This window comes from Stegodyphus dumicola, chromosome 1, assembly GCF_044657685.1.
Source record: "Stegodyphus dumicola isolate Sdum_Otavi_A_Nest chromosome 1, ASM4465768v1".
Taxonomy (NCBI): domain Eukaryota; kingdom Metazoa; phylum Arthropoda; class Arachnida; order Araneae; family Eresidae; genus Stegodyphus; species Stegodyphus dumicola.
Genome location: NC_140768.1, coordinates 19,034,319 through 19,058,600, shown reverse-complemented (window position 1 = coordinate 19,058,600; position 24,282 = coordinate 19,034,319). Strand labels below are relative to the sequence as shown.

The 24,282-nt window shown below is 35.7% G+C and overlaps 2 protein-coding genes and 1 non-coding gene across 3 annotated transcripts in view; 1 reads left to right on the top strand and 2 right to left on the bottom strand.

Moving 5' to 3' along the window:
• The window catches only part of LOC118184539 (uncharacterized), a 215,190-nt gene that overhangs the window by 71,386 nt on the left and 119,522 nt on the right, over positions 1 to 24,282 (top strand). The gene's annotated exons all lie outside the window — the stretch shown is intronic.
• Positions 1 to 24,282, bottom strand: part of Eph (Eph receptor tyrosine kinase) — a 479,031-nt gene that overhangs the window by 447,828 nt on the left and 6,921 nt on the right. The gene's annotated exons all lie outside the window — the stretch shown is intronic.
• On the bottom strand, positions 23,489 to 23,595 carry LOC118184548 (U6 spliceosomal RNA). The gene has a single exon (XR_004757445.1). It is a non-coding gene; the product is annotated as a U6 spliceosomal RNA (small nuclear RNA).

Sequence of the window (24,282 nt, the reverse complement as noted above, 5' to 3'; positions counted from 1 at the left end):
TTGCACCAAAAATTTTCGCCTTTCTGCCCGTTGGGCGAATTGCTCGTTTTCCTACAGAAACTCTAATTGCAAAAACTGTATTTCAACTTTTTTAATTGGAATTATTGTTTTAGGTTTTTCTGTGTTTTACAGTTTTAATTAATTTAGAGTTTGTAAGTATTTTTGCCTTGAAACGAATTAAGAGCTGTATTGACTGAATGAGAAATATATCTTATCAAAAATTCCTTAATGTTTGACAAAATATGAAATAGCTAATAAAACAAATTCCAAATTTGGGCTTCCATATGCCCATATTCGAATGGAGGACTACGTTTTTCAAAATTCGATGTCTCAAGGTACCGACATTTTTCACAGCGCGAGAAACATGTAATATATATTCATGCAGATTCTTTCTTATTTAACTTCTTTAAATATAGTGCAGGGCTCTAATATTTGGTAGCAACAATTTAAAAAGTAAACCGACGCAAAATGCCAAAAAGAAATTAAGAGCCCTTCTGGGCAAATTGCCCATATGGACTTGGGGGGGGGGAATCGCAAAACTTTTAAAATAAACGTCACTTTAGACAAGAAATTAAATAATGAGGAATCCGCATAAATGTATACATGTTTCTGGCACTATGATAAAACAACGGTACTTAGAGATCCAATTTTGAATAACGTACGTCTCCACCCGAATATGGGCATCTGGAAGCCCAAATTTGGAATTTGTTTTATTATCTATTTCATATTTTGTAAAGCATTTATAAGTTTTTGATTTATAAGAAACGCAATGATTTGAAAGTGTTAAAAAAAAATCTTCAGCGCGCGAGACTGTATCAGGAATCCTAAAGATATGCTCTTTTAAATATTTTGGTATATTGCTGTTGAATTGAATTTTATGGTTTAAATGTGAAGAACTTTATTTATTTAATAAAGGCAACATACAAAACGTTAAAAAAACGCCCCTTTGGGCGTAATATAAAATCTGAAAGCTTATAAGGTATTTCTCCCGCTTCCCTAGCGTGCCTTCGTGGTGTAACGGTAGCACGCTGGGCCGGTATTCTAGAGGTCCGTGGTTCGATTCCCGGCGAAGGCGGTTGCATATTTTTTTATTATTATTTTACTTCTTTGCTTATCATTCTCCAGACCACAGGGAAAGCACGGATGAAAGACGATTGCAGTTATTGACAGTTCAGCACTATGTCTCAAAATAAAATTACTTAACGATTCCCTGAGAAATAAACATTTAGATTTTGCCTAAAGCGTTTCTTAACCGTACCATTTAAATTCCTACTTGAGAATGTTGGCACAGAAATACTGCATAACGGAAAATTACGAACAGAAATTTTTCGAGTTACAGGATTTCTCATAAGAATATAATAATTAACTTGGTCACAAATTTTAAATTTAAAATGACCAGTATCTGAAAACACAAGATAAACCCGCTCAAACTCCCCCCCCCCTCCCCCGAAAAAAATGAGTGGGCTCATTCCCTAACGGCCTTTAATTACGAAATTAAATTCATAGCTAAAGTGAACTGGATGATGAAAAGAAATCACACGTAAGCCACTAAAATCCCTAAAAGAGAGACGGAAGAGCTACGAGGAGGGGGACTAACCGATTGTGTGGGGGGAAGGAAAGAGGGGAACGGTTGGGTGATAATGCGACTGCCTGCTGCTGAGTCACGCGCGAGGCAGATTTTAATATCAGGACACCTTCTCGTTGACTGGCAAGGAGGAGAAAAGACAATGACAACGAAGGAGAACCATCCAACTGCAGATTGAGATGAGGGCGGGAGCAGAAAGGGGGAAAAAAAATTCGAATTCGTTACAGCACTGGGTTTTAGGGAAGAAAAAGGGAGAAAATATGCAAAGTTAAGCAAAGATTAAAACAACAGTAGAAAAGTGCAAATTTGGCGCAAAAAGGTATCCTTCCAATTTTTTGAACTCTTTTACATTCACTCAATGAGAACTAATAGATGTAGTGAGTATATGTGATAGATTTGGGCTGAAAGGCCCGCTGAGAAGCAGAAGTTACAGGTATACCAAAATCACTATTGCCTATGCAACAAATATTTTCCAAACAATTTCCACGTTATCGAAATGCCCAGAACACCGATTATTCAGCATAGATATAGCTCCCTAGCACCAACCCCTCTTTTGTTCGAAGATTATTGATATTGCTGTGGCTTTTTTGGATACTTTTCGGTCCTATTTGACTCCTCTGCACTTACTCCGCGGACAAGACAACAAAAACCGATTATTCAACATTAGTGAACCAATGCGTTAACTTAAGTTTGCCGAAAACTCTGGAAACAGATAACCAAAGTCACTTTGAATACAAATCTAAGGGCCACCCAGACGAAATAGTAGTTAGGACAGTAAACCGCTGAGTTGGCTTCCGACCCAGGTATAGCTATATCCATGCAGAATTGGTTACCAACTCGGCGGAAGTCAAGCACTAGCTGCCAGGCCGCAGCCCTGGACAGCCCCGGCTGAGCAGACGACATTCATAAAATGCAAAAAAGAAATATACATATGCATACAAGGCACTTGAAGAAGAGTACAATCAAAATTTATGTATATACATATAAATATCAACTCGGATATATTCCGAAACAAATAAAAGTATACATGCTCTCGCTCATATTCATATATACTCGTACATCTATACATATACGTTAAAGTTTACATGAAGCATGCCATTGAGGTACGGCATGATCCTTAGTATAAATTAGGTACCATAAATAACAGATATAAACATTTACAGATACAATACAGCATTCAGATACAGTACAAACTTTGTGTATGAAAACCTGGCACTGCATAAATACAAAATTATATATTGAACATACATATCACATACTCTGTTGCTGACATATTGAACTAGCATATATAGTTCCAACATGCATACTGCTATACTTTGCAGAGCAAGTAATCTGTCTTCAGATTAATAAATGTGCCAGTTCAAGAAGAGTTAATGTCATACTGAAGGTACGATGTCTATTTCTAAGAGAAGTGTGCTTAGAAATGGCGTTGTTAGAGCCTAATGTGTGCTAGATGCGACTCAAGTTTGTACTTTATGGCTACTATCTTCCAGCGTCAGAAGAGTCATTGTTAGTACAGTAGTCAATTATTTCTTTCAGCCTGCTGCGATACCGAAGGTCCTGGGTTCGAACCCCGAAGAAGGCATAGATTTTTGTAAATGCGTAGTGTCTTTGAGGCATAGGGGCCTTCTAAATACATGGCAAGCCGAAAGTCCTCTCGACAGGTTGTGGTAGGAGACCCTCGGACTCGTTCCTTCGGACTGCTCACAAGCAAAATTGGGGTGGAAATGACCGAAGTCGTACTGTCACCTAAGGCCAACCAGCGGAGAGCGGTAAAGTCGCTGAACACTGGTAGTTCGGTCCGAGGTTCGAATCCCGCGAACGGGCTGGCTGCATGGGCGTTTTCGTGGTTTTCCCCATGTGTAACGTGTATACGAGCCAGTTTCCCTTAGAAAGTCCTCCCCGAAGGCATTCCTACCCTTAGGCAGATAGCCCTCGAGGCTTTGCCGTAATTAAATAACCTAACCTAATCTAACCTAACGTACTGTCACCTGTATAGTGCCCGGGGTATCGCAGCGCCAATGACAATCTTGCCCTCCTTGCCCCGATGACTTTCGTGGGTTTGTTCTGACGTTACACATCCAGACAAGTGACATAACTGTCACAAAACAACACAGAGCTAAGGATATGGAGAGGGAAGAAAATTGTTTACATCGTGTTCAAAAGTGCGGTCTTTACTTTCGCAGCCATTGACTGTAGACATTTTACTTTCAGTTACAAAAATGTTTTAAATAAGGCAAATACTTATATTTTAGAACTTTTAAAATTTTTTAAAAAAATCAGTTTTGTAAAAATTAAGAAATCGAAATTTTCATACGTTCTTCAGGTCCCTATAGTTATATTTAGTAAAAGTTAATACTCGTTCTAAAAAACACAAGACAGAAAGTTTGATTGTCACGCGACAAAATTTGACCAAGTAGTTACTTAATTTTAAATCTAGAGTATATGTTTTTTGAAAATTCTAGGATCGCATATAAACTGAAAGGTGAACTATTTAAATTTGCATGCAACGGAAAATGTGATAGAATGGATAATGATTTCACTTTCGCCGTTATGTAAGTAATCACCTATATTATATAAGCATATTTTAACATTTAAAGACAATGATACACAATGATAAATTTCAATGACGACGATGAATTATTAAATATTTTATGGTATGGCGCATTTCAAAAGGATTAAAAATTAATAGAAAGGCGATTAACCAAATTAAAAAAGAGATTTTAGGGACAAAGTAAAGTTTAAATTTTATGTTACACATCCTTTTCACTTCAAAAAGAAAAAAAGGCTTTCAATATACAAGAGACAATTTTACACACACACACACACACACACACACACACACACACACACACACACACACGCACACGCACGCGCGCACGCACGCACGCACGCACGCACAGACACAGACACACATATATATACTAAAGTAAGATTACACACAGACACAGACACACATATATATACTAAAGTAAGATTGCTTATATTATCTCCTAATATAAATTTAGTACAATGTATCGAAATGAAGTAATCTAGAAGTATGGAATTTAATCCCGAAAATAATATTTTTAAAGGAACTTGAATTTAAATCATGAAAAATGGAAATACAAACTTTTAATATGAAAATTAATGAACCAAGTAATTATCGTCATTGATCGGAAATTGGTTGACTTTAAAAGTATCTAAATCAGTTTTATAATTTAATTTAGTAATAGTTTCTTAATTCTTCGAATTTAATTCCGGTATTTCCTCTCTGTGTGCTAAACGTAATAATAACTTTTCTGGACTGAGCAGTTTCTAGATCAATCTACGTCACACGGTTTGTATAAAGCTGATGACGTAGCTTAATTGGAACTCCAAATTTTGACAATTGAAACCTTTCAAACCTAAATGCTTATACACTGACTACCAATAAGTATTTGGACACCTATGCAAGTGACGATATCTGCCGTCCTAAGGTACGTCACGGACTCCGCCGGTGTATATCGTGTAGGAAACAGCATCGGCTTTAGTGGTACGCAAGATGCCTCACAGTTCGGAGCTCTCTGATTTCGAGAAAGCTATAATTATCGGGTATCACAAATGTGGCCGATCCTTAAGGGACATATCTAGAGATCTGAAGTACCCAAAATCGACAGTGGCCTATGTGATTAAGAAGTGGAAGGTGAGCGGTGATTGTCGGAATGTGCCCCGAGTCGGCAGACCAACGAAACTGGGAGATAAAGACCGGCAAGCGCTGTCCAGAGAAATTCGGAAGAACCGCACCCAACGGATGGCCCTCATCCGCGAGAAGATTCAACAGGAATCCGGGAGTATTGTTTCAATGAATACCATCTGTAAGGAAGCACATCTGCTTGGGTTTCATGGTCGTGCTGCTTCCCGTAAGCCTTTGATCACAAAGTCCAACCGCGCTGCTCGGTTAATGTGATGCAGAGCACATCGAAATTGGACCGTAGATCAGTGGAAACGGGTTCTTTGTAGTGACGAATCAAGGTTCACCCTTTACCGTTCGGATGGCAGGGTCTGGGTCTGGCGTCTACCTGGAGAACGTCTCCTGTCAGAATGCATTGTGCCAACAGTCAAGTTCGGAGGAGGTGGAATTATGGTCTGGGGGTGTTTCTTCTGGTATGGGCTGGGATCCTTGGTCCCCATTCACGGTAAGCTCAACTCCGATGCCTACTGCACTATTTTGGATGACAATGTGCTTCCTACGTTGTGGCAGTTTTACGGGTTGGACCCCTGTTACTTTCAGGACAACAATGCCAGTTATCATGTTTCGATGTTAACCAAGGCTTGGTATGGTGTCAATGGAGTTCATCGAATGGACTAGCCTGCCCAGAGTCCAGACCTGAACCCTATCGAGAACCTCAGGACGAGTTGCATCGCCGAATTCAGGGGTGCACTCACTACCCGTGCAAAATTGGTGAAGGAACTTCTATGTCTTCTCCAAGCCGAGTGGAAGAAAATACCACTAGCTGTCATACAGAGACTTGTGGAAAGTATGCCCCGGAGGGTCCACGTTGTAATTACCTCTCGTGGAGGCTCGACCAACTATTGATTTTAAATATAGTTTTTCTTTTCTATCACAGGTGTCCAAATACTTATTGGTAGTCAGTGTATTGGATAACTGCACTCTTTTGCTTCTAACTCTGCGCCGCTTGGACGCTATTTCGCAGTGCTCTTCTCCTATCGCAACAATGTCAAAAATGTTAATGTTCTTGAATGGGCACGATTAGATAGACCAAGTAAATATATTGTGGCTATAAATGTCAACTGAAATCAAAATGAATATTTAATCTTACTCCGCTGCCAAATTTCCTCTTCAATATGGATCTACGTTCCATGGTATCTACGGGTATTTCTGCGTTTCTACGTCTCAGTATTCCAGCATCAATACTTCTAAATTTGTTTTTATTACGTATATGTATTTGAAAAGAAATCTATATTTTGAGTTCCAAAATTAAGAACTCAACACACTCACAGCTATCAGCGATTACGTTTGTTTGCTTAAAAGATCTTTTTTTTTTCTCCTACATCATCTTGCTATTCCTTTCTTTGACAGTAATTTGACATGTTTTGTTGTAAAGCAGGCCATTTCGCGATCGTATCATCTTTATAAGAAACCTAATGCTATAACCACGTAATATCCGCAGTATTCGGCGGGTCCGTGTTTCGAGTCCCGCCGAGGGCATTGCTCATTTTTCACATCTCCTGCTCCACACTTAGTCTCTCTATAGTAGTGGCGCCCGAACTAAAAAAAAGTGGTAAATGATGATTCTTCACCACCAGGATTTGGCGACTGAGTTCCGTAAACCCCAGTCGCTCTTTTAAAAGGGGAGTATATAAGGTATTTCTTCTGCCTTCTTAGCATGCCTTCGTGGTGTAGTGGTCAGCACGCTCGACGCGTATTCGAGAGGTCCGTGGTTCGAGTCCCGGGGATGCAATTACTCATTTTTCCTCTCTCCTGCTTTGAAATAACCTATTGTGTATAGAAGCCTGTAGAGACAGGCTTTTATATCAGGTCACATTATAACTGTACACTTAAAAGTTCGCCTCGTAGAATGTTGAATTTCGTTAAATCGGGGCTCTCTTATATTCATCACTTAAGAAATCTTAAATTTAATGATTAATATTAAATTTGTGATACTCACAATAACTACAGTAACCACTACTAAAGAATATATATATATATATATATATATATATATATATTTTTTTTTTTTTTTTTTTTTTTTTTAGTGAAAGAAAAACAGCCACAGGTTAAAAACAAACATTTCATTTTTAACAAAATATGGCAGAAAAACGGAGAAAAACAACTCTTTTCAAAAGATGTCAGATCCTTGCAAAACAAGATTGCTCGGAGCAACTACAGTGTATTTTAGTCTCGCAGGAGGAATAGTTTGGATTCACAAAAGAGGATTTAAGGGAAGCGAAAGACCTTCAATAAAACGAAGCTGGGGAAAATAAAGTAAATAAATAATAATAATATAAAAAAAAAAAAAAACATATCCAATTTCCGGCTGCGGCGTGAACGACGCGATACGCAGGAAAGGAAAATGTATAATTCCAGTATTAGATTCCGAAAAGCTGGCCGTCAAAAATGGCAATTGCGATGTGACAGACGACCAGAATGGGCCCAATTTGTCATAGAGGAGCAGGATTCGCTCTCCAGAATGGGGAGGCTCGTCTCGTTCCCGCGGCTTTTCAGACGATAAGAAAAGGCCGGGAGGGAGGGCGAGAATAACAGAACATCATCGTCACAGAAGGGGGAGGTTGAAATACACCTCTTTCTATCCCTACAGTACGTTTTCGGATTATTTATCCGTTGGCCAGCAAAGATTAACCTGAGGGGGAAATTTTGCAGCGACATGGGTTAAAGGAAAAATGAAGGTAGTTTTTAAAATGAAGCAGGGGATGTTAAAGGGGAACGGGAAGAATGCTGCCCTGTCTGAAAAGAGATGCTGTGGACACATTTTCAAAGCTTGTGGATCTTCAAGCATATTGTGATTACGTAATTATTTCTCCTAACAAATGAGAAAATTTATCACATTTTATTCCCACTTCAGACTTAAAGGGAAAGATATAGTGATTTTATTCCCAAATCAGCCAGATCGGGAAATATCCCCTCATCTCATTGACGATACAAATTGCGCTTTTGCAACCTCTTTTATGAGTAAGAGAAATTAAAATTAGTGTACCTCAATTTTTTTTCTTTATTCCTTACACATGTATAACTTTTCTAATCTAATTAATACTTTATAAGGTATTTCTCCCGCCTTTTTTTGCATGCCTTCGTAGAGTAGTTGTTAGCACGCTGGGCGCGTATTCCAGAGGTCCATGTTTCGATTCCCGGCGACGGCGTTGCTCATTTTTCACATCTCCTGCTCCATACCTAATTTCTCTATAGTAGTGGCCCCCGAACTAAAACAGGTGGTGAATGATGAATTCACCACCAGAATTTTGACGACTGAGTTCCCTAAACCCCACTCGCTCTTTTAAAGGGGGAGTATATAAGGTATTTCTCATCTCTTCTGCGTCAGAAAAATACCTAATGTCTCTACAACTTTGTCGGCTGTACTAAAGAAATTACTTCCATTCCATTGTTACCCGTTGCTTATTTCCACTTTTATAAATATATTTCAACCTAAAAGATCTGCCCTAGGGCTTTTAGGCCCATTACATCACTGTTCGAAGACAGTGGTGTAGAGTCATTAGGATTTTTTGGAAGCCAGAGAAATGAAAAATATGCAACCGCCTTCGCCGGGAATCGAACCACGGACCTCTGGAATACCGGCCCAGCGTGCAGAACTACTACACCACGAATGACGCTTGGAAAGCGGGAGAAATACCTTATATACTCCCCTTTTTAAAGGGCGACTAGGGTTTTAGGGGGCCTAGTCGCCAAATCCTGGGTTCGAAGAATCATCATCCACAACCCTTTTAGTTCGGGCGCCACTTATCATTAGGAATAATTGGAAGCAGAAAAGATGAAAAATTAGCAACTGCCTTCGCCGGGAATCGAACCATGGTCCTCTGAAATACCGGCTCAGTGTGCAAAACCACTACACCACGAAAGCACGCTAGGGAAGTGGGAGAAATACCTTATATACTCCCCTTTTTAAAGGGCAACTAGGGTTTTTTTTAGGGGACCTAGTCGCCAAATCCTGGGTATGGAGAATCATCATCATCCAAACACCCTTTTAGTTCAGGGCCACTGTAGAGACATTAGGATTTTTTGGAAGCCAGAGAGAGAAAAAATATGCAACCGCCTTCGCCGGGAATCGAACCACGGACCTCTGGAATACCGGCCCAGCGTGCAGAACCACTACACCACGAAGGACGCTAGGAAAGTGGGAGAAACACCTTATAGTGGAACTAACTGTATAGAAACTAACGTAACTAGTGCAATACAGTGCCACAAGCTAGAAAAGTAGAAGGAAAAAAAACTATTAAAAACTGCAAGGTCAAATGAAAAGATAGAGTACTATGAAGCATGGAACTTTTGTTTTAGTTGAACGAATGGAGGGTGAAAAGTCATAAAATCAACCTTGTACTGTTACTCTGTAAGGTAGAAACGTTCAATAAGTGTAAACCTCGACGTACAAATCTCATAGAGATAGAATTAATGCTTACGTAATAGCTAACGTAATGCTAGTTATAAATTTAACATAATCACTTGTTGCCAAAAGAGAAACACTTTTTGTACCAGGGACACGCAAAAAAGACCAAAGTCAATAAATTCCTTCTTGAGTACCCTCATGAATTTTTTCATGTAAAAGTTATACGAATTTTCTTTTTTAACTCAATAATGTTAAACCGAATAAACCGATATATGGAACATTAAAAACAAAATGAATTCTTATAGAAGATTAAAGTTACGAAGACAGAAGAGGGATAAGGAATTTAAAGTATTAAAAGTTATTCTTTATTTATTTATTTATTTATTTGCTTATCAAACTCTTCGGAAATCACTGATGACAGTGGTATTTAAAATGGAAAAAAACGTATCTCGGAACATTAATATTTAATTGCCTTTTAACATGCATTTAAAAATTACTGATCAAAATTAAATATATAAAAACATTGTCTTAAAATTAATGAAAAAATATATCCTTATTCGTAATTGAGCACCTTTAATATCTATTTATATTTTTGAACACTGGTTAATACTTCAAACAACACAATTAAATAAAAAAAAAAAAAAAAAAAAAAAAAACACCTCTTCTAAAAAAAAACTTTTTGTTAACTCAAGACACTTTCCGGCGTGTTGTAAGTCAATAAACCATAATTTAAGAAAAAAGAAGAGTTGAAGAGAGCACGGCGAACGTGTCAAAAATTCCATCTTAAACAATGACACATTTCAGTCATGGAACGTTTCAAAAGACTGAACATGAGTAACTCAAACCAAGTCTAAACAACCAGTGTTTGAACTACAAAAAAAAAAAAAAAAAAAAAAAAAAAGCTTAAAAAATATCGGATTTTGAGGTTTTCGCTTTCTTAACTTTCAGCAACTCTATCTCCAGCAACTTTTAAAAGACAGACATCAGTGACATAAATGACACCCGGTTCTACGTTCACTGCGCATTATAGAAAGCAATTAAAGCCACTCTTGCCTTAAAGCCAACAACGGAAAAGAGATACAAATTTCTGTCTCTTTAACCAACACTTGCTCACAGAAAACACAAATTTATAACCTACGGCTTTAACATTTAACCATTACCTACACGCTTAATTCTTTCGAGTGAGAATTTAACATCTTAGAAGAGTAATCCCTCCTGGTTTGGAAATTTGGTAGCCTTAAATTCGAGTAGCTGCCAAGAGAGGAAAGTAGTTAGTGACTCTGCCTTCCGTTCCGAAAGGACAGGGTTCGAATCCGGGAGAACGCATGGATATAATTTGTTTGCCCCTTCATAGGAGGCAGCGGTGGTCCACCTATTAGGTGCCTCCATTATAAAAAGACCACCACTTCCGGCTTTAGTAGTGTTACGGGTTTTTTTCCCTGACACCAGTTGTTGCGTTTTTCTCTTCCTTCACGTTCGTACGGGGTTCGTAGATTTGGAGTGAATAACGACGACACTTGATGAAGTATCGAAACACACTTTCTTTACCAATATTAATCAGGACAGCTCCAAAACACTTTTACAGTCATCGAAGAACTACTATAAACACGCTGACACGATCAGTGACACAGCCTCCAGGTTATCAGGCTACAGCTTCACGGCAAAGCACTAGACTACAGCTCACGACTCCGCTTGGTCGTTCTCGGAACTCCACGTACTCTCGAGACTCTCCACGCTACAACTCGCGATGCACTCGACGATACAAAAGAGTATAGCTCTCGACTCAGCACTGTCTGAGACAAAACTCGACGACCAACTCGGCGCTAGACTTCGAGACACTCGCTGAATGACTGACTATCAGCTTGCTAGACGAAGCACATACACACTAACTGACTGCGGACCAGCAGGGTTTATATAGCTTTCGGCTTGTGTTCGAGAACGTTCTGGCCTAATTCGGTAAGAATTCGTTTCAGAAGGGGGCCAACCAGCGGCCGAGCGGTAAAGTCGCTGAACACTGGTAGTTCGATCCGAGGTTCGAATCCCGCGAACGGGCTGGCTGCGTGGGCGTTTTCGTGGTTTTCCCCATGTGTAACGTGTATACGAGCCAGTTTCCCTTAGAAAGTCCTCCACGAAGGCATCCCTCCCCTTAGGCAGATAGCCCTCGAGGCTTTGCCATAATCACACACACATACACACACACGTTTTAGAAGGTTCTCCATCCATCCATGATATATCGACAATTTTGTCGCCAAATGTGGCAACCCTGCCTTCCCTTGCCATTTTATGGCAACCCTAAAAACTGCTTTGCGGGGAAGCCATCTTACCGCGCCTGCACATTTCGTAACAGTAGTGATGACCAAAGCCTATAAATGGCTAAAGCGCCCCTTTCGGAGAGCGGGGGGAATTAAAAGGTATGTAAGAAGTAGGTTCTGTGGTTTCATTCGAATATCGGGTGATATCCTTCACTCTCGAGAACGGCGACCGAAAAGGAGTCACCGCGTTTTCCGGATGAGATGGGACCATCTTTAACTAGAGTGAAAAGTCGCTCTGGGGGTTAGTGCCATTTTGCCCCTAGAGCGAGGTCGCATGTCCTTGGCGCTAAAGACAAAATGTTTTTTTTTTTTTTTTTTTTTTTTTTTTTCGTACAATATTGCCATTGCTTGCTTTGAAATCGTTGAATTTATTATTCAAAAATTCGTTAAAGTGTTGATATGAAACCGATAATAAAACAAATTCCAAATTTGGGCTTCCAGATGCTCATATTCGAATGGAGGACTAGGTTATTCAAAATTTGATGTCACTAGATACCGTTATTTTTTACATTTGCAGAAACATACATACATTTATGCAGATTCTTCATTACTTAATTTCTTTAAATATAATGTAGGCCTCTAATATTAGGTGGCAACAATTTAAAAAGTTAAACGCCGTTTATGGTGAACCAACGCAAAACGCCAAAACGAAATTAACCGCTCTTCTGAGCTAATACTCCTTTGGTCTAATACTACCGATAAAGATGTATTAATTCTTTCTAACTTTTATTTTATTTATTTACTTATTTATTTTTTTTTAACTTACAGACTCACAAAAATTTTTCTAGCACGTCTTCTTATAAATGATGTCTGCACGAAATTTTCAAGACAGCTTAATTAAAATTAGAATAATTTGACTCAAAATTTTAAAAAACTGACTTAATTTTTTTAAATCAAAATTCAGTAGTCTATACCTTTACTAACACAAGCATTTATTATTCGATAGCAATTATATAAATAATTACCACAGCAGTATCAGCACACACTTCACAAAGTCAGCTAGTTAAAGCCAGATATGCCCTTTCCTAACTGACGTTTTCATAAGAAAAATATGTATTAACTTTTTCTTATTAACGTAATTAATACTAACGATAAGTATAGACCAGGAGTTCTCAACGGGGGGGGGGATTTCATAGTTTCCGGGGAGAATACGGTTAGCCTTTTATTTATCTGTTAAGTATTTTATGAATATAAAAAAAATACATTTTATCAGGTTTTGGTATTCATTAACATTTTCTATGTTTTTTCTTGTTTAATTTATGAAATTTATTAAAAAAATAATCTAAATTTAAATACATGTTTGTGTATTTTACGAGTTTTGGAATGGGGGGGGGGGAATGATCCTCTAGCAGTGGTAGGGTGTTCATGGAGGAAAAAACTTTGAGAATCCCTGGTAATGACCATAAAGATTTCTCAGTTATTCATTGCCTGTAAGCTTTTACAGACAAACATTACATTTTCCTGAACTATTATAATTAAATGTTTCCACAATATTTTATACACACAGTTCGACTGTATAAGACAGATATCAACTTACAATTTGAAAATTTCAGATTACAGTCTATAAACTGTATTTATTATTATTATTATTATTATTATTATTAGGAATATTCTAAAAAGAAATCTTAAAACCATTCAGAAGTTACATAAAAAAACTCATACAAAAGTCATATATAAAATTATACAAAAAAATCTTAAAATCCTACAAGAATGTCCTTTCTTTTCTTAAAAATAATATCAAATATGTTAACTCAAGCAACTAAATGTTTGTTGATGAATCAAATTAAAAGTTTTAATTTTAAAAGCGACTGCTTTTTTCTACATTTATTTTCTGTTTCTAAAATTCTTTTTCGAACGTAAAATAGGTGCTAAAAATATTGAAGGAAAAAAAAAATATATTAATTTCCTCGTCACAATTCGATTTTATTTTGGACGTTAAAAAATAAATAAATGAAAATCTGAGAGCTTTCCGATTTTACATTAAAAACGTTTTGTATTACCTTTATTTATTACATATCATATTCTTCGCACTTAAACCATAAAATTGAATTCAACGGCAATATCACAGAACATTTAAAACAGCATATCGTTAGAATTTCCGATACACAGTCTCGGGCGCTGAAGATAATTCCCCTCCCACGTACAGTGTTGCCATCGCTCGCTTTGAAATCGTTGAGTTTCTTAATCAAAAACTCATAAATGCTTTACAAAATATGGCATATAAAATAAAACAAATTCCAAATTTGGGCTTTCAGATGCTCATATTCAGGTGAAGACATACGTTATTCAAAATTCGTTGGCTCTAGGTACCGTTGTTTTATCACAATGCAAGAAACATACATACATGTACGAAAAATAAAGAATATGTAAAAGGTTAAATTAGCAATGTAAATTTCCCTTCTCTATTCTAAAAATAGTAACCTCATTGCTTCTAAGTTTGAATTTATGCAAATTCTTCACAATTTAATTTCTTTAAATATAATACAGGGCTCTAATATTTGGTGGCAACAATTTAAAAAGTGATTTGCCGTTTATAGTGAATCAATGCAAAATGCCTAAACGAAATTAATAGCCTTTCTGAGCAAATTGCCCCTTTTGGGGAAAAGAATTAAAAATAATAATAATAAATAAATAAAAAGATTAGAAATTTTGTAATGAATGCATTATAGTTATCAGAAACGAGTTTTTTCCGGATTGTTTATCACATTTATGATATAAAATAACACTTGTCCCGAAAGGTTATTAAAAATTCAATAAAATAACTTTTTTTTTAACTGATTCTCTTTCTTTACGCTAACGAGTATACTCTTCTGTAATATCGACGATAAACAAAAAGTTTTATATATCATCGACTAGCAACAACATGCTCGTGTATCTTTTAGCTTTATTTCTAATACACAGTATTTTACTGCTAACTAAAAATAACAATGGAAAAAAAATTAGTATCTAAATCTGCCTTTCTCAGCTAAATAGAAAAAGAAAAATAGATCCCACTACAATAAATTGACCTGCCAATAAGCATGATTTTTACACAACAACAGAGAGGAATAACCTAAAAGAGAATAATAAGGCAGATCGTTTGGTATAAGGCGGAACTTTTTTACACGGGTCTTGCTTGGCCTGTAAGTCAACGTCAACCCTTTCACGAACAGACCACACCCAGTGTCATTCTCAGCGTTGACGAGTTGATGCTCATTGCTGGCCGAAAATACGTTTGGAATCGCTTGCACTGCATGATCAGATTGTTATTATATAGAACCCAAAGGGAAATAAGAAATGAATTCTAAAGCAACTTGTGGTAACAAAAGCAAAAAAACAGGTACGGATAGCATTAAAAATACTTTCCATTAAATGAACAAGTTTTTTTAACATTGTTTTTGCGTATCTGGCGAATGAGAAAGGAACGACCCAAAAACCATTTCAAAAGGAATCGTCAAGCGAAACATTGATTCTAGAACTAAAAAATACACACGGGTCGTTATAGTACATTGATTCGACAGAAAATATTACAATAAACAAGTCGAAATTTTTTTTTTTGCATTTGAACTTACACAAATGTGTCTGAATTATTATTTTTTTTCTTTTTTTAGCGCAATTTGCCCAGAAAGGCCATTAATTTCGTTTTGGAATTTTGCGTTGGTTCACTATAAACAGCGTTTCACTTTTCAAATCGTTGCCACCAAATATTGCAGCCTTGTATTATATTTAAAGTAATTAAATAATGAAAAATCTGCATGAATGTACAATGTCTCAAAAAAGTGATGGGACACTTGTGCTTTACAAAAGGAAACTGCAATAAAATAAATTTAAAAAACATGTAAAATTTTTTGTGGGTGTGTTTCATACTTAAATTTAGTAACAATACATAATTAACATACATTTTCTCAAAATATTAAAATATTAATTTAATAAAAATATAATTGTTTAGAACGGAGCAGAAAATGGCTCACTTAAGTGATGGGACACTACGTACTATGCAACAAAAATCGTCCGAAGTAAGCAATAAAAATATCTTTTGGGGTATTTATTTTTACTCAAAAGCAATTGACAATAATTTATAAAATCGTCTGCAGTATTTCTCTCCAGTTTGTTTTGGAATTTTTGTGTTTTTTAGCTCTGTGCAGCCATGAATGCTAAACGAAAAGAAACTTTGCCTGGAATTCGAAAATTAGTTAATATTTGCATATTGAACGTGGAAAATCTATTAGAGAAACTACTGAAACAGTTAACTTAAGTCATTCAACAATTTTCAATATCATTAAACGATATAAAAAGAATCATATGATTCAGGATAAAAGAAGACCTGGCCGACCATCAAAGCTATCCAATGGAATAAAACGAATTATCGTTCGAAATATTTAAAAAAAATCCAAGAATGAGTGCTCCTAAAGTTGCTGCTGATTTACAAGCATTATATGGAGTAATTGTTAATTCTGAGACTATTGGAAGAGTAATTCGATCTGCTGGATATCACGGTAGAGCAGACAGGAAAAAATTCTTCGTAAGTGAAAAGAATAGAAAACTCAGACTGGCTTTCGCAAAATCCAACATAAATAAGAACTCTGATTACTGGAATGAAGTTGTATTTGCTGATGAGAGTAAATTTAATATATTTGGTTCTGACTGTAGAATCTTGGTGTGGAGAAAACCCAGGGAAGAATTTCGCAAACAGAACTTGGTGCCAACAGTAAAACATGGTGGAGGAGGAGTTATGGTATGGGGGTGTATGTCGTCCGCTGGAGTTGGTAATCTTGTTTTTACTGACAGTATAATGGATCAGTACAAGTATATTGACTTTTAAATCAAAATTTGAAATTTTCCGCACGAAAATTGAACCTTCCTAACGATTTTAAATTCTACCAGGACAATGACCCCAAGCACAGTGCTTTGAACGTTAGACTCTGGCTGCTGTATAACTGTCCTGAAATAATAAAAACACCCCCACAATCTCCACAATTAAATCCCATAGAGAATATTTGACAAGAATTGGAATCAAGAATTCGCAAACACACCATTTCTTCAAAACAACAATTAAAATCGTAGCTTCAAGAAGAATGGGGTAAAATCACTCCAGAAATCACAAAAAAATTAGTCGAATCCATCCCAAGAAGATTAAATCATGTTTTAAAAGTAAAAGGAAATCCAACAAAATATTAAAACCTTTTAAAAAGTAAAACTTTTGGATAAATATTTGATGGAAAAGTAAGTGTCCCATCACTTAAGTGAGCCATTTTCTGCTCCGTTCTATACAATTGTATTTTTATTAAATTAATATTTTAATATTTTGAGAAAATGTATGTTATGTAATAATTGTTGCTAAATTTAAGTATGAAACACACCCACAAAAAATTTTACATGTTTTTGAAATTTATTTTATTGCAGTTTCCTTTTGTAAAGCACAAGTGTCCCATCACTTTTTTGAGACACTGTATGCATGTTTCTCGCACGATGAAAAAAACAACGGTATCAAGAGACATGAAATTTTGAATAATGCAGTCCTTCACTTGCATACGGGCATTTGGAATTTGTTTTATTACCCATTTCATATTTTGTAAAACTTTAGCGAATTTCTTACTAACAAACTTAACGATTTCATAGCGAGCAATGGCAACACTATACATTTTTACGCGAGACTATGTATCGGAAATTTTAAAGATATGCTCTTTTTAACTTATTTTGTAATATTACTGTTGAATTGAATTTTATGGTTTAGGTACGAAGACTATGATATTTAATACATATAGATAACAAACAAAACGTTAAAAAATCGCCGCTTTGGATGTAATATAGAATCTTAAAGCTTTCAGATTTTTTTTCTTCCCTTTCCTTCTTTTTTGGAGCCCATAGAAGCATTAGACCAGAAGTGCTATTAGTCTCAAAAAGGGATTTTGCGTTGAATCGCTATAAAATTCTGAATCATTTTTCAAATTGTTGCCACCAAATATTATCGCCCTGCATTATGTTTAAAGAAATTAAATAATGAATTTGCATGAATGTATGCATGTTTTTCGCACTGTGAAAAAACAACGGTGTCTAGAGACACATCAAATTTTGAATAACGTAATCCTCCATTCGATAAAATAAAAAAAAAAATATATTTTTATCTTATTTTACTACTTCACACGCAGGATCTTACTCTCTGGGTCTCCTGTTTACGATATAAGGTTAAACTGGAACAGATCTTCAGGCTTGAAATAATTTTTGTAAATAGAATATGAAATCTTTAACTTAGTATTGGTAAATGCAAGAAGACAGAACAAATGTGGTTTCAGAAATTTAAACCAAAAGCCTGCCAAGGTTATTCCTGGATTACATGTAGAAACTAGCATTGTTGGTTTCTGCATGTATGCTAAAATGTATGTAAAAAAGCACTGTCATTCGCAAATCACGTAATTCTTCGTGTCAAAAGTTAAAACAAAAGTTAGTTGCTTCTTAAACGTGGCCAGCAATGCAAAAAGTACAATAATTACAATGCAAAGTTTTGTAACAGTTGAAGCAAAAAGTAGGTTCTTTTTAAGCTATTCCTGAGTGGTTAGGAAGAATTAAAAAAGACGACGTATTTCTTTTTATCCAACAGCAATTAGATGAGCAAAGTAACGCATGCACGCGCTTCGAAGCAAACGATAAAACATCCTTGCTAATGCATTCCGGAGGGCAACAACAACAACAAATCTGAAAGAAATAAAATAAATGCCTAAGAGAGATACGCATGTTAAACGGTCTAGTATTTTTATTCCATCAAAGAGGAGTTGGAAGAGGGCGCTTTTTTTTTTTTTTTCTTCCCTTTTTGAGTTGAGGCATAGGAATGAAATCTAAAAAGTCATTCAGCTAAATTTGTTGTCAGTTAATCTTCTTGTCACGATAGCAATGCACTCCCTTTTTAAGTGCGAACAAAAGTTCTCGTCGCCGCAAAATCCCTAGACAAAAATGTCTTCAGCTGACATTGACATGAACTTCCTGGATGCATTTTACATAACTAGTGACCAGACTACATGCTGGATGCCCTAAAATGTACAAGCATTAGCATACAATTCACTGATAAAATCAGTGAATGGAGAATTTTTTATTTTTATGACCATAATACAACGCACACTTTTTTTAAACGGATATATATATTTAGCACAAAGGACAGTTAGCCCAGAACGGATATTATTCTCAAAACGCGATTTTGCGTTGAATCACTATAAAAGTCTGAATCATTTTTCAAATTGCTGCCACCAAATATTATCGCCCTGTATTATGTTTAAAAAAATTAAATAATGAAGAATTTGCATGAATGAATGCATGTTTCTCGCACTGTGAAAGAACAACGGTACCTAGAGCCGTCCAGTTTTGAATAACTGACCACTACACCACAAAGGTCTTCCACCCGAATATAAACCACCCGAATTTGTAGTCTTCCACCCGAATATAAACACATAGAAAGCCGATTTTTTAATTTCGAATTAGTTTTATTGTCTATTTCCTATTTTGTAAAACGTTCACAAACTTTTGATTATGTAATTCAACGATTTCAAAGTGAGCAATGGCAACACTGTACAGGGAAGGAAAAAAAAATTTTCCCCCCTCTCCAGCGCGTGAGACTGTGTATCGGAAATTTTAAAGATATGCTGCTTTTAAATATTTTGTGATATTGCTGTTGAGTTGAATTTTATGAGGTTGAAGTGCGAAAAACATGATATTCAATAAATAATGGTAGCACACAGAACTTTTTTTTAGGCGTTTTTGGGCGTAATGTAAAAACTGAAAGCTTTTTTTTCTTTTCCGGACTAGAAGAATTTAAAATAGCATGGCAGCGCTATTTTTCTAATCCATAAGTTATTTGTGAATTAATTTACTTTTAGAATATGAAATTTAAATTGCCAAGATTGTTTTGCATTTTATAGACGAAGTAAAATTAAGACTTGTTACTTTATTTGTTTTTTTCATTTTTCTTATGAAATTCATTTCTCTTTTCATTTATCTTACGCGTTTTTCATCTTATTTCATCATTTTTCTTTCATTATTTCTTTTCTTTCATTATTTTCGAACTTTTCTTTCATAATTCTCTTTTCATTTTTCTTACGTTATAAGGTATTTCTCCCTCCTTCTTAGCATGCCTTTGTGGTGTAGTGGTCAGCAAGCTCGACGCTAATTCAAGAGGCCCGTGGTTCGAGTTTCGGCCAAGGAGTTGCTCATTTTTCACCTCTCCTTCGAAATAACTTAATGTCCCTACAAGGTGTTTTTCATTTTTCTTATATCCAGTGTGGTCTCGATTATCCAGGTGCGGATTATCCGTGCAAGGCTGTGCCATCGCACGTACATTTAACGTTTTATGAATGTACATTCAACGTTAAACGTGAGAGACGTGTAAAAAGCAAACACGCGTGAGACGCACATGCTCTGAATTGCGTCTGCACATTTAGTTCCAATGATTACCTCGTACTCTTCGAAGTTCCGGAAAAGTACAGAATTTAACGAAATTCAAGAAAAAGTTAAATACATATTGGGTATTGAATCAGTGTTATAGATTTTACTTTCGACCAAGCTTTTGCTACTCTGCATAGTTAACTATATTGGGTGGTAAAACCTATAACCCTGATTCAATGATAGAAAAAGATTATTACAGACATTGGAGATTATCTAACTAAAAAAGGTCGAAGCAATAATTGATGGCGAAAACTGAAAATTCAAAATTCTTCGAAAATGTTGATCGGGAAAATATAGAATGATTCGATGGCATGAACCGGGGTTTTATATTTGAATGATGCGGATATCGTTTCTAATGCCATAAAAACAGAAGAAGCGGAGAGTAATACTGAAAATTTCGAACGAAGAATATACTGACAATTAATTGCATTAATTCTGAGACAGCAAGGACTTCTGCTGTAACTCTATTGGACTTCGTCGAGCGAAAAGGGATTCTAATTCAATAATAACACATTTCGAAAAATGCGCAGTAAAATTCAAAAAATATTTGTATGTTGTTAAAAACAACGTAAATTGACTGATTAAGAAATAAACACATGCAATATATATGAAAATTGATAGAAATCTCACGTAGTCTTACACTCTAATATGGGCATCTTAAAGCCCAAATTTGGAATTTGTTTTATTAACTATTTCATATTTTGTAAAACTTTCACGAATTTTTGATTAACAAACTCAACGATTACAACGAGAGCAAAGGCAACAGTGTACAGAAAAAGAGGGAAAAAAAAAAAAAAAAAAAAAAAAAACCCTCCAGCGGGCGAGACTGCGTATGGAAATTCCAAAGATATGCTGTTCTTAAATATTTTAATAACTGAATTTTATGGTTTATGTGCGAAGAACATGTTATTTAATAAATAAAGGTAACGTACAAAACGTTAAAAAAAGAAATATATTTTAAAAAACTAATAAGCTAAATATGATACATAAATTAGAAAACTCAAAACTTTTTAATGTGAATCTTTGAATCAGCCGAATTCGTAACGATTAGCAACAATAAAATTAAAGAGAAGACTGAGAATGCCACAGACTTTCTTTAATAGTCTCATTTTAATTATTAAAATAATAATTTAAATGCTTTACTTAAAAAAAAAAAAAAAAAACAGTATGCTTTGTTTGACAGAAATAAAAATCTTTTTTCTTAATTGTTGTTGTATCTTAAGTCTTTTCTCTCAAAATAAACGAAAAAAAAAAAAAAAAACTCAAATATTTTCCTTCAATGTATGATGAAAAATAATTTAAATTTGAAAACTTTTTTTTTTATTCTTCCAGTTTCAAACTCCGATCATGTCTCTGTTAATTTCATACATAATACATGTTTTGCTAATTTCACTGTTAATTTCATACATAATACATATTTTGCTAATTTCACACTTAAAACATAGTTTGCTGATTTCACATGTTTTTCCATACATTTTGACACGTACTTAAAATATTTTTACATGACTTCTCTTATCATACGTACCACTTCTAACACCAAACACTCTGAGGAGATTTCTTTCAACATACGCTAAATCATACAAAGATTACGAGCACGGTCAATGTTTGCAGAATATTCATTATATAAACAAATACAAAAGTTCAACATCATTGGCCACTTCAAATCGTCCATAAAAAATTTATTAAAAAAGACCTGGTTGTTCTCCTCTCTTGATAATGCAAGAATATCAGCCAAATCAAGCTCTACTCTTATCTCGGAAAACATCCATTTTATACAAGTTAATTTTTATTTATTCATTTATTAGAGCGAAAAAGAGAAGCGCCTGGTGAACGTTCCCCTTCAAAAAATTAAAAGAAAATTAGCCTAGCCCCCAAAGAATTAAAATACGATTTTAAACTTATTCTCGTACGTATATAGATATATGCGAGTAAAAATTATTTGAAAAAAGATTTAATTATCTAATTATTTATAACGGCGGTCTCAAACTTGCGGCAATAATTAATAAATAAATAAGTGAGCAATATTACAAAATATTAAAATTTAATAAAAGAGTTTGAAATGATGTATAAATTGGAAACAATTTATTATTCGCACTAGATTTCACTTTTTTTTTTTCGGGGGGTGGAGGAACTAGAAACTACTTACAGCGGCGCAAACACAAAATTGGGTATTCTGGATCGATCTCACATCGCTTCCAAAAGTAACCACACCTCTTAAAACTGACATGGTTAATGTATGTGTACCATTTTCATAACACTGTTCCATATGTAAAAGCATTCTTCATATTAAGTAAATGTTTATACAGGTCTCGGAATGTAGCTGCGGACAGTTACAAATGCAATTTCAAATAACATTTCTGGCATCCACCAATTTTGTTTCGTAACAAACGAAGCTCAACAGCAAAATGTGCTGTTACTTCTGCCCTGCTCACTTCAGCCCAGGTACATCCTGGAATGTATTGTAACGTCAGTACACCCGTGACGGGTGAAAGAAAGACAGGTTGTCTTTTAAATTATTTATTTATTATTATTAAAACATAAAAATAAACTGATCATTACAGCCCTAAATGATACAATATCCGCTAACGCAGATTGGACGCAAAAAAAGCGTCCTTTTTACTGTAGTTACAGCATAAAAAAAAACTATTGTTCTACAGAAACCACTGGCGTGGTTTAGAACGTAAAAGATGCGTCCTGTCACCTCAAAATCACACGAAGAACTCTTACACAAAGATTTCACTCGTTTTGTTATCTGCGAAGAGAAACATAATTAGTTCCTTGTGTCCGGAAACTCCCAGGGGGTTTTATCTGCAGTCCTGCTTTTTGCAGGTACCGTCCATTTCGTCCGCGAACAAACAGGAAGTTATAATTCAGCACCTGTGCCCGCGGGGGTGCTAGTAGCTGTATCGTCACAGTATAAAACGAATAAACTGTTACCCCGGAATATATGAAACCTCAGTCAACAAGTCGACGAGGGAAATGCCAAAAAGCATAAGCTTGGATCAGGTCGGCAACCATTATTTCCTAAATTAGAAAACATCATTTGTGAATGGATTGCTGACAGAAGAGCAAGTGTTTGGTTGTTCGCCGGGCTGATATTCAAGTATCTGCCCTACCAATAGCACCACAGCTAGATTATATCACCTTTGCGTGTCATCCTTGCGCAGAGGCCATGCTAATCTTCTCTGTATCGTTCAAATTTTAGTATATGTACTGCCAAAGCAAGTACAGACGAATTCAAAGCATCATAACAGTAGATGAATGGCTTCCTCCAGCGATGGGAACTATCTCTACGACGATAAGCAACACTATTCAAACTGGAAGATACTGAAGAGATTAAACGGGCACTTATATTTTTGGTTTCGTTGATTAAACCGACGACTTCTCTAAGTACCAGCGCTCGAAAATGATTGCTATGGATGAAACTGCAATGCTTATGTGTCAAGTGTCTCAAACTACCATTGATCAGAGGGTTGCCTCTGCGATATACATTCCCTCCACTGTTTACGAAAGTGCACGCATTGCATATATTTTTTTTTTATTTCCTCTCGATGGAAAGACCCTCCCCGGCAAAAAAGAGGAAAGCGAAAGTGTTTCAGGTATTTATGTTCTTGAGACTGAAAAAGCTTGGTGCACACAAGCAGCAATACAAAGTAGGTCGATTTATTTCTACCACTTGCTTTTGCGAGGTGGTCAAAGAGCCATGCCAATGTAGGATTTTATCAGCACTCACTGCGCTAAAATCCACGAAGAACTTCAGTGGAGAAAGAATTGATCAAATAATGATTTTCGCCGGAAGGACTGCATATAATGACTGTAAACTCTTGATATTGCAACAAACACTTCATTTAAAGCCCATCTACGCACAGAAATCAATGACTACATTAAAAATAGAATACGGATAAATCAATAAGCA